This window comes from Coturnix japonica, chromosome 24 (genome assembly GCF_054131305.1).
Source record: "Coturnix japonica strain WE chromosome 24, WE-NBRP24, whole genome shotgun sequence".
In the NCBI taxonomy this organism is placed as follows: domain Eukaryota; kingdom Metazoa; phylum Chordata; class Aves; order Galliformes; family Phasianidae; genus Coturnix; species Coturnix japonica.
The window spans coordinates 5,697,474-5,712,689 of record NC_140686.1 but is presented as its reverse complement, the minus strand read 5'-3'; the positions used below and the strand labels follow the sequence as shown (position 1 = coordinate 5,712,689).

The 15,216-nt window shown below is 40.8% G+C and overlaps 1 pseudogene across 1 annotated transcript in view; it reads left to right on the top strand.

Moving 5' to 3' along the window:
* The first annotated feature begins 2,982 nt into the window (after positions 1 to 2,982).
* The window catches only part of LOC146757170 (uncharacterized), a 55,185-nt pseudogene continuing 42,951 nt past the window's right edge, over positions 2,983 to 15,216 (top strand). The window contains exons 1-10 of the transcript XR_014937087.1: positions 2,983 to 5,288; positions 6,237 to 6,351; positions 6,616 to 6,789; positions 6,901 to 7,007; positions 7,433 to 7,570; positions 8,315 to 8,463; positions 11,274 to 11,324; positions 13,692 to 13,725; positions 13,806 to 13,875; positions 15,118 to 15,178. The product of XR_014937087.1 is annotated as an uncharacterized LOC146757170 (transcript). The remainder of the gene's footprint in view (positions 5,289 to 6,236; positions 6,352 to 6,615; positions 6,790 to 6,900; positions 7,008 to 7,432; positions 7,571 to 8,314; positions 8,464 to 11,273; positions 11,325 to 13,691; positions 13,726 to 13,805; positions 13,876 to 15,117; positions 15,179 to 15,216) is intronic.

Sequence of the window (15,216 nt, the reverse complement as noted above, 5' to 3'; positions counted from 1 at the left end):
ATCAATTATTAGCCCGGATAACTCAGTCAGTAGAGCATGGTTATGAGCATCTTAAAAGCATTTATTGCACAAATTTTAGTGGTCATTAAAAAATCAATGTATCAGAGTATATGAAAATTGAAGACTTTTCCAAATCAGTTACAGATTAACACAATGGGACCCTCACAGATTTATTTTCAGGTTGCAGAAACTTAGGTTGCAGTACAAACATATTTGTTCTTTTTAGTGGGTTTAACAGTAATGTTGTTATGTTGTATTTGACTTGTCTCTTTTTTCACTTTTAGAGTATTGTCAATCAAGGCCTTGATTGAGTTATCATAGTTATGTTATTAATATAAGTAGTGTTGTTATTCTATAGGCAGTATCTTGAAATTGTTGTAATACAAGAAGAATTTTATGGAGCAGCAGCCATGGATCAAGATAAGGAGTTCACAGAGCAGCAGCTACAGAGCAGGATAAAACTACATGAGAACTAATTGAACAAATGAACTGAATTGCTTGTTAAATATGGTTAGTCGGTCGGTAAACTGAGCCTTTTCAGCCTAAAAGAAAACGGGGGAAATGTAGAGAGTGTTTTTTACAGCTAGTTAGCTGAGAAGGGTCATAAACACGGTGCAGTTAATCAAGCAGCCATAACACCTGCAAGGACAGTGAGAACAACAGGATGCCCTGGGATGGTGAGAAACTAGCCATGGTTTTGTGAACTCAGCAAGGGAGTAGCTTTCAGGATGATAACAAGAAGCTGCAAAGATACTTGGGGATGGTATGTAATTGGGAACCAATGATGAGCTCCACTTTTGCAATATGTATGAGCTAATTATCCGTATTATAAATGTACACGCAGTCAAGGAATAAACGAGATTAGCTGATCATATGTCAATGACAGGTGTGATCGTTTGCTTTTCTCCCGCCGTTCTGCAACAGGTGCTGTTCTTTAGAAAGCTCTGCCTGATTATGCACATCTCTCTGCATAGAGTTGGGCTTCTTTTGACAGAGGGCCCTATTACAATCTTGGAAAAAAACACAGAACATGATAAATGGAAAACTCACGTTGTAAAGCTAGATACCAACAATTTTTAACAAAGCTTGCAGCTGCACTTCCCCACAGAGAGCATGGCAAAGCTTTGATGACAGGGCTTAACAGACTTAGGAAAACTCACTGCAAGAGACTGAATGTGTCTCACTTTGTCCATTCTTCATAGGTGCCCTGCCCGCAGCAGGAGCAGAGCAAGAGGAAGACTGAATCTCCCCAGTACTCTGAGGTACTTTCTCTGAAGGATGTGCAGGGACCCCTGTTGGCTTGCTTACTTCTTGGCTTGCTTACTTCTAGGCTTGTCACCTCTGGACCCACCTCCCTCTGCTGCTGCCTCTGCCTTATGCTTCTGAACAATGACACCTTGAAATACTTAAGCTCTAGGCCAGCTGTTCAAGGTACATAATGCTGCTAGCAGGCCTGGGTGCTTTTCACAAGCTGGAGGGGCAAAGCAGTGTGTTAGAAACAGCCTTCTAGTGGATACACAGAAACACTTTGCTCCCCCTGCAGGTTTCTGCACTGAAGCTGACATGAACCTAACAGTGGATGAGCAATGGGTATTTCTGAATTCTCCCCATCCCTGATTCTAGGAGGAGCCCAAGCTCCTGCCTTCGATGCCCAACTGTGAATTGGCCCGTTTGCTAAGCTTGTGCCACATGAAAGACTGCAGCCATATTGGGGATGTTTAATGTAAACAGGCACCAAATTACACGACAACACAAGCCATATACTCACATCAAAGCTCTGGACTCTGAGGTTTCTCCATGTCCGTCCTAAGTTTCCACGTAGTTCCCAGAGAGTGGTGCTCAGGTCTTTGCTGTAACAACCCAGAGTGGAGAGCTGATTCCTTCTCTGGGACATTTCTGTAGCTCAGGATGCTTCAGCGTGCACTCAGCTATGACAGTGACTGGGAAGGAATGGGGCTGCTGCATTCCGTGTCTGCTCCTATGAGCAGCTTAAGGTTACAGTGGGGGCATGAGCTCAGGTTGCTGTAGCACACTGAGCATCGTTTCAGCAGGGTAGATTCAGTGATATGAAAGTTGGTTGCCTTGTTTTACTAACCTGTAATTAGGAGGGCTGCCAATCAAGAAGTTGCTTTTTCCATGCTGGGAGAATTGTGTGCATGTTCCTTTCAAAAGCTATTTTTTGAATTCTAATAGAAGGGAATGCAATTAAGTAACGTGAGTTTTTGAAAGTAGAAGTTGTCAGTTTCCCTCCATAAAGACTGCTCTTTCAGAAGTTGTGCTCTTGTGAATGTCCACAGCAAGGCCTGTCTCTCTTTCAGGCTCAAGGCTGGAAGTGACAGACTGGAAACCACAGCTCAGCAACAAAGCAAAACGAATGAAGCCCCTCAGGACAACCTTCAAGCCTTTGCTTCAGTAAGCTAGTTAAAAACCTCTGTGGGTTTTGCAAGCTCCTGAGACTAGTTAAGTAATTCTGTGAGGAAAATGCATGATGACATTTTCCTGGAGGGCCTAGGAGAGCTGAATTCCCAAGCTGTGCTGACCATAGGCTACTCTGAAAATCCTGCCATTCGTTATTTCCCCACGTTTGTGGTTTTGAGACTTGCCACGATGCTATGGCAAGCTGTAGTTAACACTAGAGAAGGTAAGGGTTTACACTAACATGCTGGTGTAAGTATTTTCAGGTTTAGATCTGCTTTAGTTGTGGTATCGAAGACCTCAGGCTGCACGTTAGACATTCCTCCTGCATTAGAGGTATTTGCCAAGTTTGTAGAACTGCACAGCACTGACTTGAAGTGTCTCACTGTCCTTAACGTGGTTAGAGTTGTTATAAAATAGTATTTTCATCTGAGGCCTATGAGAAGCAAATGATTCATGGATTTGGTCTGGGGAGGTAGGGAGGTGACTGCAGGCCCTGTGCTGTACTGATACTGGCAAGAGTGGCAATAAGGTGTGAACTTCAGGAAGAAACACTGCATATACAAAATAACAAAACTTAATTTTTAGTCTTTATTATTAAAGCATGTAAAAAAGAGACCAAAAAACCCACAAAACTAGTGGGATATGTGATCTTGTTTCTGTGAAACAACCACATGAGGCTGCTTTAATGGCAGTGATTGCCATTCTCAGTGAGAACTCCAGGTTTTGATCACAGTTTTGATGAAATTTTACTCTTCCTGTGCTTCAGCCTTGAAAAACAGTCACTCACAAATGTATTTACTGCCAGAAGCGGTGACACAAGTAAGAAGGAGGATATTTCTCTCTGGTAAAATGAGACTTGTAGAGGTCTGGTAGAGAGACATGATCAAACTTTTAGTTGCAACTCCATATATTCCATTTGAAAATCTGCAAGTCATGTATTTATGTCAACTGAAAACGAAGTCATAAAGAAAGCAAATAAATGATATATTTCTTTTTTCAATCTTGAAACCTATTCTTAATTTTCATTGTTAAAATGGGAAGCATAGCTGCATCTTTTTCATTTAGAGTAAGCCAAAAGGAATTCTTTCAGCATTATCAATAGAAACTAGCTGTTAATCCAGCTGAGGATTAACAGACCATGTGCATGAGATACAGTGTGAGAGCTTCAGACTGGACCAGGAACAAGCAAAACTGTATTTAAGCATACACATTGGCTGCATAGGGAAGCAAGAGTGTAACATCAAAAGCACCACCTCAGCTCCAGCTCTCCAACCTAGACAGAGCTGGAGCTGCTATAGTCTCTACCTGCAACTGCCCAGTTCTCTTCAAAGCCCTGGAGCAAGCAATGCAGAAACATGCTATCTGCCCAGCCAGATTTCCCAGCTTGTAAACACATCAGCTGCAAATCAGGCGTAGTAAATCACCTGTGGATACTGATAGGACAAGGGGAATGGTTTGAAACTAAGGCAGGGGAGGTTTAGGTTAGATATTAGGAGGAAGTTTTTCACACAGAGGGTGGTAACTCACTGAAACAGGTTGCCCAAGGGGGTTGAGGATGCCCCATCCCTGGAGACATTCAAGGCCAGGCTGGATGTGGCTATATCCAGGGGGGTTGAAACTAGATGGTCATTGTGGGCCTTTTCAATCCAGGCCATTCCATTCTATGATTAAAAGATTCTATGACCAGACAACACGCAGCACACAAGCCTTTACTGCCATTGTTACTCTTCAATAAGCAAAATACACACAGTGATTTAATAGGGGAAAAATAAAGACTGCAAAAAGAGAGCTTCAGACTGCCATTTTGTACCCCAGAGCTGCAAGGATTGTGAGCTAAATTATCCAGCCGTATTGTTATGTCAAAGGAAAGGTGAGTCTTTAGCAGACTAACCCAAATGCCAATGCTTACGCAACACTTAAGCCACACTTAAGCCCTTACTTGAAAATCTTACTGTGCTACGTGGATCTAGTACTGGGTAAGAGAAGAGGAATCACCTCACGCAGACAGCAACAGGAATAGCAATTGCTCAATGGTTCTTAGAGAAAGCTCCAGATTACCAAAGAGAACACACTGAGAATATGAGGAACTGTGACAGGAAATACCAATTTCTGAAGAAAAATAAAAATTAAATGGAACTATTTGTTTTTAACAGGAATGAATTTAAAATATTATTCAAAATCACCCATATTAAAGATTTAATAAACAGTATGAACAAAGGTGGAGGGGGGGAGGGGAAGATGGGAAAACTGAAGACAGAAAGCTGACAACTGGTTTAGTAACAGGTTAAAAACGCGTGCTTTGAGATCCCTATTAAATAATACCCACAAGTAGGGCAAGAAATAACCCTGCAGACGGTTATCCCCGTGACTATTCCAAAGGCAACGGCCCCAGGACACACCGTTGCCAACCGCTTTCTGAGGCAGCCGAGCCTACAGACGCGCACACTCCTGCTCTCCGCGGGTGTGTATCCTCTTCATATCGCTTACTATCGCTTCATATCGCTTAGTATCGCTTCATATCGCACGTATAACGCATACGTGGGGCTCCCGGGTCCGGCTGGGAGCCTGAGGCTGCCCTGCAGCCTGTGGGTTGGGCCGCGGCTTCTGAGCGTGCGCCGTGTTTCCGCGTCCTGCTCGGGGCTCGGCCCGGCAGAGTTTTAAGACGACATGAAGAAGATACTCAGCTTCGTAAAGAAGAAAAAACGGGATCCGCCGCCCGGCAGCGCCGCCTCGGCGTGCTCCGCCGGTGCGTACGAGATCCGCCGGAAGGAGCTGACCAAGCTGCACCGCGGGGCCGCCGCCGGAGACCTGGCCCTGGTGCAGCAAGGACTGAAGAAGCACGACATCGACGAGCGTGACAAGGCGCAGCGGTAAGGGGGGCGGGCCGGGCCGGGATCCCCGCTGCATGACCTGGGCACAGAGGGCTGCTGTTAACGGGGGCCGTGCGTGGCTGGGACGGCCGGTAGAGGCCGCTCCGATGTGCCCTCCCGGCCTGGATCCCTCGTAGGGCTGCTCGGCATTCCTCCGAGCTGAGAGCTCTGTTGGGGGCTGGTGAGAAAGGGCAGCGATAAGGCTGCTGGCTTCATGAAGGCTTTCTTGCTTGCGAAGCTGATGGTGGTTCCTTTAGGTTGTCATATTCCCCAGTGCTTGGTAACGGCTGCTTTTGGGTGAGGAGGGGCTCCTGCACAAAGTTGTGTTTGTTACAGTTAAATTACTCATTCGAGCTCTTTGCGGTACACTGTGCTAAATAAATAATAAATACAGTGCTCAGATCAATATTGTCAGGCTTCTATTCGGAGGTGAAGGATCTTGTATACTTATTTGGGAATTTCTCAGTGGGAACAGTCACTCTCGAGTTGTTCCATGTCTGTGACAAGGCATGATGAGTTATTTGACGTTCTGCCTGTTATTTCGTCCTCATCTTATCTGCCTTGGAGGAAGCTGGTCTTATGGAGGGTACTCATCAGCCTGCCTGTGATGGGAGCTGTTAGGACAAGAGGGAACAGCCTCAGCTTGCACCAGGGGAGGTTCACGTTGGATGCTAGGATAAGCCTCTCCAGAGAGTGGTTGTGCACTGGAATGGGCTGCCCAGGTTGGTGGTAAAGTCACCGTCCCTGGAGGTGTTCAAGAAACATGTAGATGTTGTACTAAGGGACATGGTTTGGTGCACGCTGGTAATGGAATAAGCTTGTTTTTATTTTATTTTGTTTATTTTGGGAGGTAATTGGGATAAAGAAATGCAATTTGCCCTGTTCATGTACCACAGAGTGAAAATATTTATTTAGCTGTCTGTTTCAATTTACACGTTTCACTTTTAGGACACCACTGCATCTTGCTTGTGCAAATGGACGTGAGGATGTCGTTACGTTTCTAGTAGAAAACAAGTGTAAGCTAAATCTTTTTGACAGTGATAACAGATCTCCACTGATGAAGGTAAGTAGAACATACTATGTTGCTGCAAGTAGGAATTATTGATTATGTATTAAATGATGTCTTTCCAGATTCTTTAAGTAAGTCTGTGTAGAAGCATGCATGCTGTAATCAGTGTGGCTTTGGCATGTGCTAGCTAATCTTGGCAGATGCTTTTATATTCCAGGAATGGGAAGTTGTAGTAGTAGTGACACAGTGAAATATGACTGCTGGAAATTTTACCTTTTTTTTTTTGTGTGTGTGTGTGTGTGTGTGTGTTGTTTCCAGGCAGTACAATGCCAGAAAGAAAGATGTGCAGTGATCCTGCTAGAGCATGGTGCTGATCCGAACCTGGCAGATGCTGGTGGCAACACTGCCCTTCACTTGGCTGCTGTAACTCCTAACACATTTCTAGCAGGGATGTTAATTGAGCACAGTGCCCATATCAATGCTCAGAATAAGGTACATTTCGAGATTCAATAGAGAAGTTCGAAAAGTTGCATTGATATTTTTATTGTAGATTTTTTGTTTGTTTCTTTTGATTTTTAACTTGAATTATTTCTGTTCTTTCAGGACGGATGTACTCCTCTTACTCTTGCTATCTCTGAAAATCACAAAGAAATGGTAGAGCTCCTTCTTAAAAAAGGAGCTGATGTTCACACTCGAGATCCGTGTGAAAGGTGAGGAGATGGTCTAAACTCTGCAGGTCACCTTAGTTGTCTTCAGGTTGGACTGATGGGAGGGATGGGAATGAGCATTGAAGTAGAAAGACACAGAGAAAGAGCTCGTTGAGTGACTGGCGAAAGCAGGTCTCAGCTTGGCAGGTGGCATGCATTATTGCATGTTTTCTGCATTGAGAACTGCAAGAAAACATTGTTTCTGGTAGCCGCTGTGGCAGGAAAATTGCTATTGTGCCAGCAACATTGCTGTTATGCCAGAGAGAGTTTTTCAAATTGATGCCAAGTTTGTATGCAAGTGTTGTTAATATGGAAGCTTTTTTTTCTGTTCATAAAGTGATTTTCTTTGAGATTGAGCAAATGGGAATTAAAATAATTACAATGTCTGACTAAATTGTATGGTTTGTCTTGTATTTTGGATGCTGTAGAACCCCACTTATGACTGCAGCAGCCGGTGGGGAGCTTAAGTTGGTAGAAATACTTCTTCGCTATGGTGCTGAAATTTTCCATAAAGACGTTAATGGATGGACAGCTGAGGACTATGCTATTCTTCATGGAAATGCTAGGTAAACTTTTAAATTTATTGCTAGGTTTTTAGTTATCAGTGTTGAGTTTGAACCTTTTTGGTAACAGCACCAAGTTTAACGGTGCTATTTTGAAGATGTGTTCATTGACATCTTCTCACGTATACTGTTCATGTGTCTGGTGTTAATTTGAAAGTTGAGAAAAGGGCTTCTGCTCAAAATTCTCTGTAAGATTTCAAGTGTTTGTTTCTAAGCTGATGTCTGCCTGCTATACACTATTAAAATGTGTCTGTAGCCCACAGACGCAGAAGTTCAACTTGAAAAACTGAAATGTTTGTAAATTCTTCTCAAAACAGAACCCTTGTTATTACTGTCTTCAGTTCCACTGACCAGGAACCACCTGTTTTGTTTCAGAGGAGATCTAGCTGTTATTTCTTTTGTTAAATTACTAAGCAGTTTAACTCCTCCTACACATAAGTATTTTACCCATGGGTGTTCATTCATAAGAGTGGTTGTATTTGTAAAAACTGGACTGCAAAGGGTACCGAGCAGAAGTAAATAACTTCATAGATCTGGATGTGCATCTATAAAATAGATGTGTCCATTATATTTGAGTATGTTACGGTTTGCAAAAAGTAGAGTATGTTACACTTACTGAATATGAAAATTGTTTTGGCTATGGTTATGTTTAGGATGGATAGTATAAGGCTCTTATTATCCCATTAAGTGTTTATGTAGCTATGGGATTATTTTTCCCAAATGCATTTCCTTTTTTGCTCTCCATAGTCTTAGTAAAACACTGGCAGAATATGCAGACCATGAGAACGCAGGGGAAGCTTCTGCAGGTGCTAAAGGAGGCATCCCTGTGCCAGTGACTCCTCACCAGGCAAGAGCTGCTGGCTTTACGTTGGGTGCAGCTGCTTCGAGCAGAGGAGGTAGGATACTTAACTGTGGTAGAGCTAATGGGCAGAATCGTGGTGGCCCCTTCCTTAGGTTGGTTTGCATCTTTTAAATTCACCGTGCTCAGTGTGGACTTCAGTGGAAGCATCAGGTGGACTGTAATAAGAAGTGTTATGAATGTGTTTGCTTGCTGCTAGTTTACACTGCATCTCCACAGGCTGTGGGGACAGTTGTGATTTGTGTGCACTACATCCATCTGCTCATACAGTTGTCACTTTCAGCACATCAAGTTGCCCATTTATTTAAACTGTCCCTTTAGCAAGGGGGAGGAGGGAAGAGAAGAAACAAAATAGGTTAAAGTAGCCTTGTTTTATGGGTGTGCAATTTTTCTTAGAGATGCTCATTTAGATTGTTGTTCAGAAAATCCAATTGCAAAAGCTGTAGTTTCATCCCAAATAGTAGTTTTATCTTCTGTAGCAGCGAAGCAGCAGATGAATTGCAAGAAGATGCATCTTTTGTTGATTACCACTGGATTTCTGTCACTTTGTTTTAATTTTAATAGTTTCACCTGCATAAAGCTCCTTTTTTGGGAGACATAATTTCTCACCTTCAATTACAATTGCTTTTGTTTGTGTTGTGGAGACGTAACAAAAATTGTCTTGGAAAAATAACTTCATAAGCAACAACAGTACATTGTTTGTATATACCGTATCTTTTTGGACATGGTTTGATTTATAATCAAATAATGTTTTTTTCAATTACTTTTATTTAAAAAAGAAAAAAAAAAAAAACAACTGAGAAAGACTTTGTGATCCAGAAAAACTGTTACATTTTCTCATTGCCTTGTAAATAAAAGAAATACATTCCTTCAATGAATTTGTAAAATCCAGGCAGCGTTTATAAGCTCAAATTGCCCTAAATGAATCTTAGAAAGTTGCTATTTTAGTATGAATGAGATTGCCTTGCAGTTTACGTTTCAAGCCCCAACGTACGAGGTTTTATTTGTTCCTTATTTTTAAGGGTTTTGTGAGAATCATGTGTCAGATGGGCAGCAGACTGTTCAAACACAAGTCATTACTTTTTTATTATAAAGACTGAGAAATATGATCAAAGAATACATGGCATATTTTTTCTTCCTGGACTTATCCCAGATGGAAGTATAGATTTTAGACCCAAGTGATGTTGCCTTTGACTTAGGAGCAGTTACTTTGAACTAGAGAGTGGTTGAAAAAGTTTCTTCGTAGCTTGGTTTTGAAGTTTTGTTTGCTTGTTTTTCAGTGGGGCTCGATACAGTTGGTTTAATCATTGAAATACTTTTTTTTATCCAAATCCACTCAGTTGCTACCTTCCATGCACGTAGATAGTTGCTCTGGTACCCCATTGTAAGGACTAACAGGCCTGGGTTAATTTAAAATATGTGATTTGAGGGTTTCTTCTTCCAAGTAGAGGGTACATTTAGACTAGATATCAGGAAGAAATTCTTTACTGTGAGGGGGATGAGACACTGGAACAGGTTGCCCAGAGAGGTTGTAAATGCTCCCTCCCTGCAAGCATTCAAAGCCAAAGGTGGATGGGGCTTTGAGCAACCTGGTCTAGAGGGAGGTGTCCCTGCCTATAGCAGGGAGTTGGATTTAGATGATATTAAAGGTCTGTTCCAACTCAAACCATTCTGTGATTCTCCCTGTGCTCAGTCTCTTAAAGATGACACCAGCATGAGGAGTAGGAGGGAGCAGAGAGAAAGTTCAGTAGCGTAGTAGAAACAATATTGGAATTAATTCTGCAGTCTCTGATTGCATCCACACCCTGAATCATGAGAGTCCTTTTAATATGCCACAGTAACAGTCTTAAAAGTGTCCTTTAGAGAAGCCGGGATGTTGAGAGAGAGACCAGAGAAATACCCACTTTGGAATTCTTTTATTGTCTTTTGCTCTTCTGTTTTATTTTTCTGCTATCTAAAATTTTGACCTTATACTTTCTGCTACTTTTGTACTTTCTAATTAGAAGAGGAGATTCTGAAGAATGTTGAACAGGTCAGCATTTTTCAACAAGTTTGCTCATGATTATTTGGATGTCAGAACATGAACCCTTTTATTAATCACGTACAGATTGGCTTCCAGAACATATTGAATGACCGATCTCTTAGATTTTAAGTAACAATTTCTTTTTGAGGAAAACAGTAGTTGTGCTATTTCTGTTTCTAGTATGTTTGCAGTGACAGTATGTTTGGCCACTGCAGCACATACTAGTGTATTGTTCAGCGTTTCCCTGAGTCATTTGCAATTGGACTTGATAATCTTTTCCAACCTTAGTGTTTCTATGATTAGAGGAATTGTCTCAGCATTGTAAAACTCTTTACAAAAGTAAATTATCACTTCTGTGTGATTTTTATCTCCTGAGGTCAGATAAAACTTTTCCTGTATTCCCTCTTAAGGAAACAGAGAAAAGCCAGAAGGGATGAGAAATCATCTTGAGGTTCTTTTCAACCCAAGCCATCCTATGATTCTTTTAAACTTTCTCTTAAGTGTATGTTTCTGATAGTAGCTGTTTTTCCACAGCACTGCATGTGTATGTGATAAAATCCATGTAAGTAGGACAATCTTCTGCTCCAGAGAAAAGTAACAGATTTATTGTGAAAGAATTTGATGTCAAGGTAGTGTTCCACAGTTTCTCTTTTGACACACAGATGTACACATGCACACAAATGCATGTCATAGTCACAGCGCATTCTCCCAGTGCTGTAGCTTTGTGTGTGTGCTTTTTGTATTTTCCAAACTTGTGAGATTCCGCATTTATTCTGATGTCATTGTGGTCTGTCCTTTCCATGCCTTTCCCTTAATGGATATAGAAATGCAACGGTCCCCTGAGCAGACTCTGAGAACAGGAGAATCGAGTGAAGGTATTCATTCTGCACAGCAGTATTTTAAATACCACACATGTCTTGTGATACACAAATACTTATTCATCATAGGTGCTTATTATCTTGCAGATCTGTATCTTGATGATTTAAGATCTATGAGTTAGAGTGGATTTGGGGCAGCTTTTGTTTCTTTGCATGTTTTGCATGAGTCCCTTATTACTGAATTCAGCATTTGCTTTTATCACTTGTGATAGTGTTGGTTTTGGGGTTGTTTGTTTTGTAATCTGTTCTCCTCTTGCTCAGAAATGGTGATATAGGCTTCAGTTAAAGTGGAAACGGGTCCCTGGAGACTAGATCTCATTTCTGTGTCAGTGCATCATGGCTGTGGTTTTGGTCTAGCTGAAAGCTATCTCATCAAATTCCTGTCTCGCCTTCTAAAGGATAGCAGGATCATTGGCAGTATTTATATGTTGAAAGCAAAAGTGTAGGTAATTTAATGAGCTGTTTTCCTTACTTCTAGTGGTACTCATTGAAGATGTAACTGAAGTCGTTCGTCCAGAGTTTAACTGTTCCACACACCAGCAATTTTCTGTTCTGCGTGGAAAGTTAGCAGATAGAGTCATAGTACTGAATTAGTTATTTAGCTTTACATACAGCAGGATTCCATTAGCATTTAAGAATATTCTGTGTTTTCTGTAGTGGAAAACATCAACAATCAGATTGTTAGCATTTGAACCATTTAAGATGCCCTCAGATGGGAAGTTTCAGCCTCTAGCTTTTTTCTCCATGAGATTTCTTTGAACATTTATACTGTACTGCATCTCAGAAAGCTGTGTTCAGATCAGGGAATATTCTCGCATACTGTGTTTAGGAAAGGCAAAATTTGTACACTCATTTGTAGGTTGTTAGTAGTAACCCTTCTTTTTGTTATAATATTTAACAGTTCAGGAACTTCAGGAATTATGATTTCTATGTGGAGATCAGGTATGTCTGTTTTCCCTTCTGTGCTGGGAATCAGAAAGTCCTTCTATTATGTTTTAGTTGTTAAGAGGTGTTAGCGCTTCAAAAATTGTGTTCCTAGACTGCAGTTTTCATTAGAACGGTGACCTGAAGGATTTACTGCAGGGCGCTCTCATCAGGGTTGCTAATGATCTGAAGTAAGAGCGATTGTTGGATATGCTTCAGCACAGAGCTGGCATTCAGAGGGACTTCAATGAGCCAGGGCAATAGACTGGCAGGCATCTTAAGAAATCCATCGGGGGCAAATACCAAGACCCATTTGGGGTGAAAAAGCCCCTTCCTACAAAACATGATGGGACTGCACGGCAGGGGAGCAGCTCTGCTGAGAAAGGACACAGACCTGTCAGAAGGCAAGCTGAGCATGAGGCAGCAGGGTGCTCTGGCAGCTAAGGGCTGCAGCTTGCACTGTGCTAAGAGTAGCAAAGCCAGGAGACTGAGAGAAGCGATTGTCAGCCCCTGTTTAGCACTCACTTGACTGTGCCTTGGCTGTAATTTTGAGTTCCTTCTACGTGAGAGGTCGATGGATCAATAGCAAGCTAATTCTCTAGGGAGCCATCATATTTGTGAAGGAGTATTTGCCCTGTGAGAGAGGGCTGAGAAAGTGGACTTACTCAGCCTGAAGAAGAGGCAGCTTTGAAGGGCCCTAACTGCAGCGTCCAATGCAGATGAGAAGACAAAGCCAGATGCTTCCCTGTGATACTTGACAGGAAGCGAAGATGGCAAGAGGTATAAATGGAAGCAAGATGGTTTCTAGCTGGAGATGAAAAGTGTTGCCATGATAAGGATGGCAAAATAGAGAAGTTGTGAACCTTCTCTTGGAGGTGTTCAAGACTAGACTGAATAAAACCCTGACCAACTTTTCCTGACCTCAAAGCTGAGCTGGCTTTAAGTAGTTGGTTGAGAGACTTCCAGAGATCCCTTTTGACCTGACCTATCCTATAGTCTTAGGTGTGAGTTACTACCTTCACTGAACTGATAAAAACTTGGGGGTGTAGTATAGCATGCCCTGCTAATGCTCCTTTTGTCTCAAGTATATCATTTTTTGATTCACTGTAGAGAAATGCTGGTGATTCTTCTAGCTAGGGATAACCTATAGCTCCTGAGTATGCTTTTTGATTTTCTTTGTATTTATAAATATACTTTATTTATAATCCATAGCAAGGTACGGCAGCAAAAAATGGTAGATATTGTAGATATGTCTGATTTGTTTTTCAGTATAATTTGAAAAAGCATTTGTTTTGTAAATACTTTCCTTCATGCTGTTCTTATTGAATTGGCCACTTCAGCTTCTGTACTCTTATGAGCTGTTTTCATGTTAAATGTCTGTATTGGTTAATTTTTAGTATGCAAAATCTAATCTCAACATGTCGATTTATATTTGAACAGCAATGGATGACTTTTTCGAAGGATACTCAACAAGGTGAGTCTTATAAAAATACCAAATGCTTATTTGAGGAATTATTTGAGAGGACCAGTACTTACTTTTCGTTGTTTTTGAAGTTCTGAAAAAGAGGGCAGTAATGGCACCTGGAATAATTCTGAGGAAGAAGAACTGGATTTTACAGCCAAGGTATGGTGCCTTTATGGGAAAATAGTTGTGTAAAATAAGTGATTTGAAGGCAATTTCCTATGAGATAGAAGGAAACTCTTTTTCCAGCCAATTCTTTGGTTTTTTTTTTTTGTTTTTTTTTTCCTCCTTAAGAAGAGTCTCTCATCTGCCAACCTTTCTTCTGCTGTAAGTTTTTCCTAAAAATTGTTGCTTTGGCAGAACATGCAGTAGATTTGTGGTTTGAGGCAAAAGAGTAGATATTAAGATAAACTACCACATCGTATTAGTTGTTCATTGAGTGAGATTTGCCAACCCTAGGAATTGATAAGTTAATAAATAACCTGTTCTGTTCTCTTTCAAACTTCACAATTGTTTCCCCTAATTTACATGATAGGATGATTAATGAAAAAGAACACGATAATGAAAAAGAACATTTATTTATCAAAATCTAGTGAAATTGTTCATCACCTGGTTCTCTTTCCTTCCTCGCTAGGTTCCTCGAGTGTTCGATACTTGAGTTGCTCAAATAATTATTTTTTCTTTCTTTTTTCCTTCTGTGGGATGACATTCCGTGCTTGTATATAATCTCACACTGCATGACTATCTTCATTTTTTGAATATTTGGACTTTTCTCTTTATAAGCTCCATGTGCTTATCCTGCTGTTTTTATGAATGTTCCAAAGGATTACCAGTTTTTTCAATGGCGTCTGGAGTATTTAGTCTGTTGCACTGGGATTCTGCAGTGATTAGGAACTTTAGTTTGTTAGTTCAGCACACTCTGTAATGCTGGAGATGTAAGCATGTGTACTTTAAAATTTTTTCTATTTTCTTACATTGATTTTAGGGGAAGTGATTCAAATTTCTAGCATTATTTTGAAATTTACAGATATTTCACTAAGTGGAGTTATATTAACTAATTTATTCTTCAAGCTTCAGGAACTTTAATTGATACTTGAGTTGTGCATACTTACAAGTAAGTAATCGCGAGTGTAGTTGTATTTTACCAATAGATTAAAGTACCTTTTTAGAATTGTTACGCATTTACAGATAGTTTTGAATAGTCACTGACTTGTACACAAGAGGAGAGGAATGTTTGTGTAATTAAAGTTGAAGGATCTAGCAAGTATCTGAGTCCTTTCAAAAGGGGACAGCCTGGTTGTATTTACTGTTCAAGATTTGATGTAAGTAAAGGATTTGCTTTAAAACAAAAAAGCAAACAAAAACAGATCAAATAATTCTTTTAAAATGTGTTTTTATTTGCAGAAGCCACAGAAGCCAAACTTGACATCGTTAACGAATGTTCCCCAAAAATTCAGAAATAATGGTAAGTTATTTGGAAAGTACTTCATAATACAATGACAT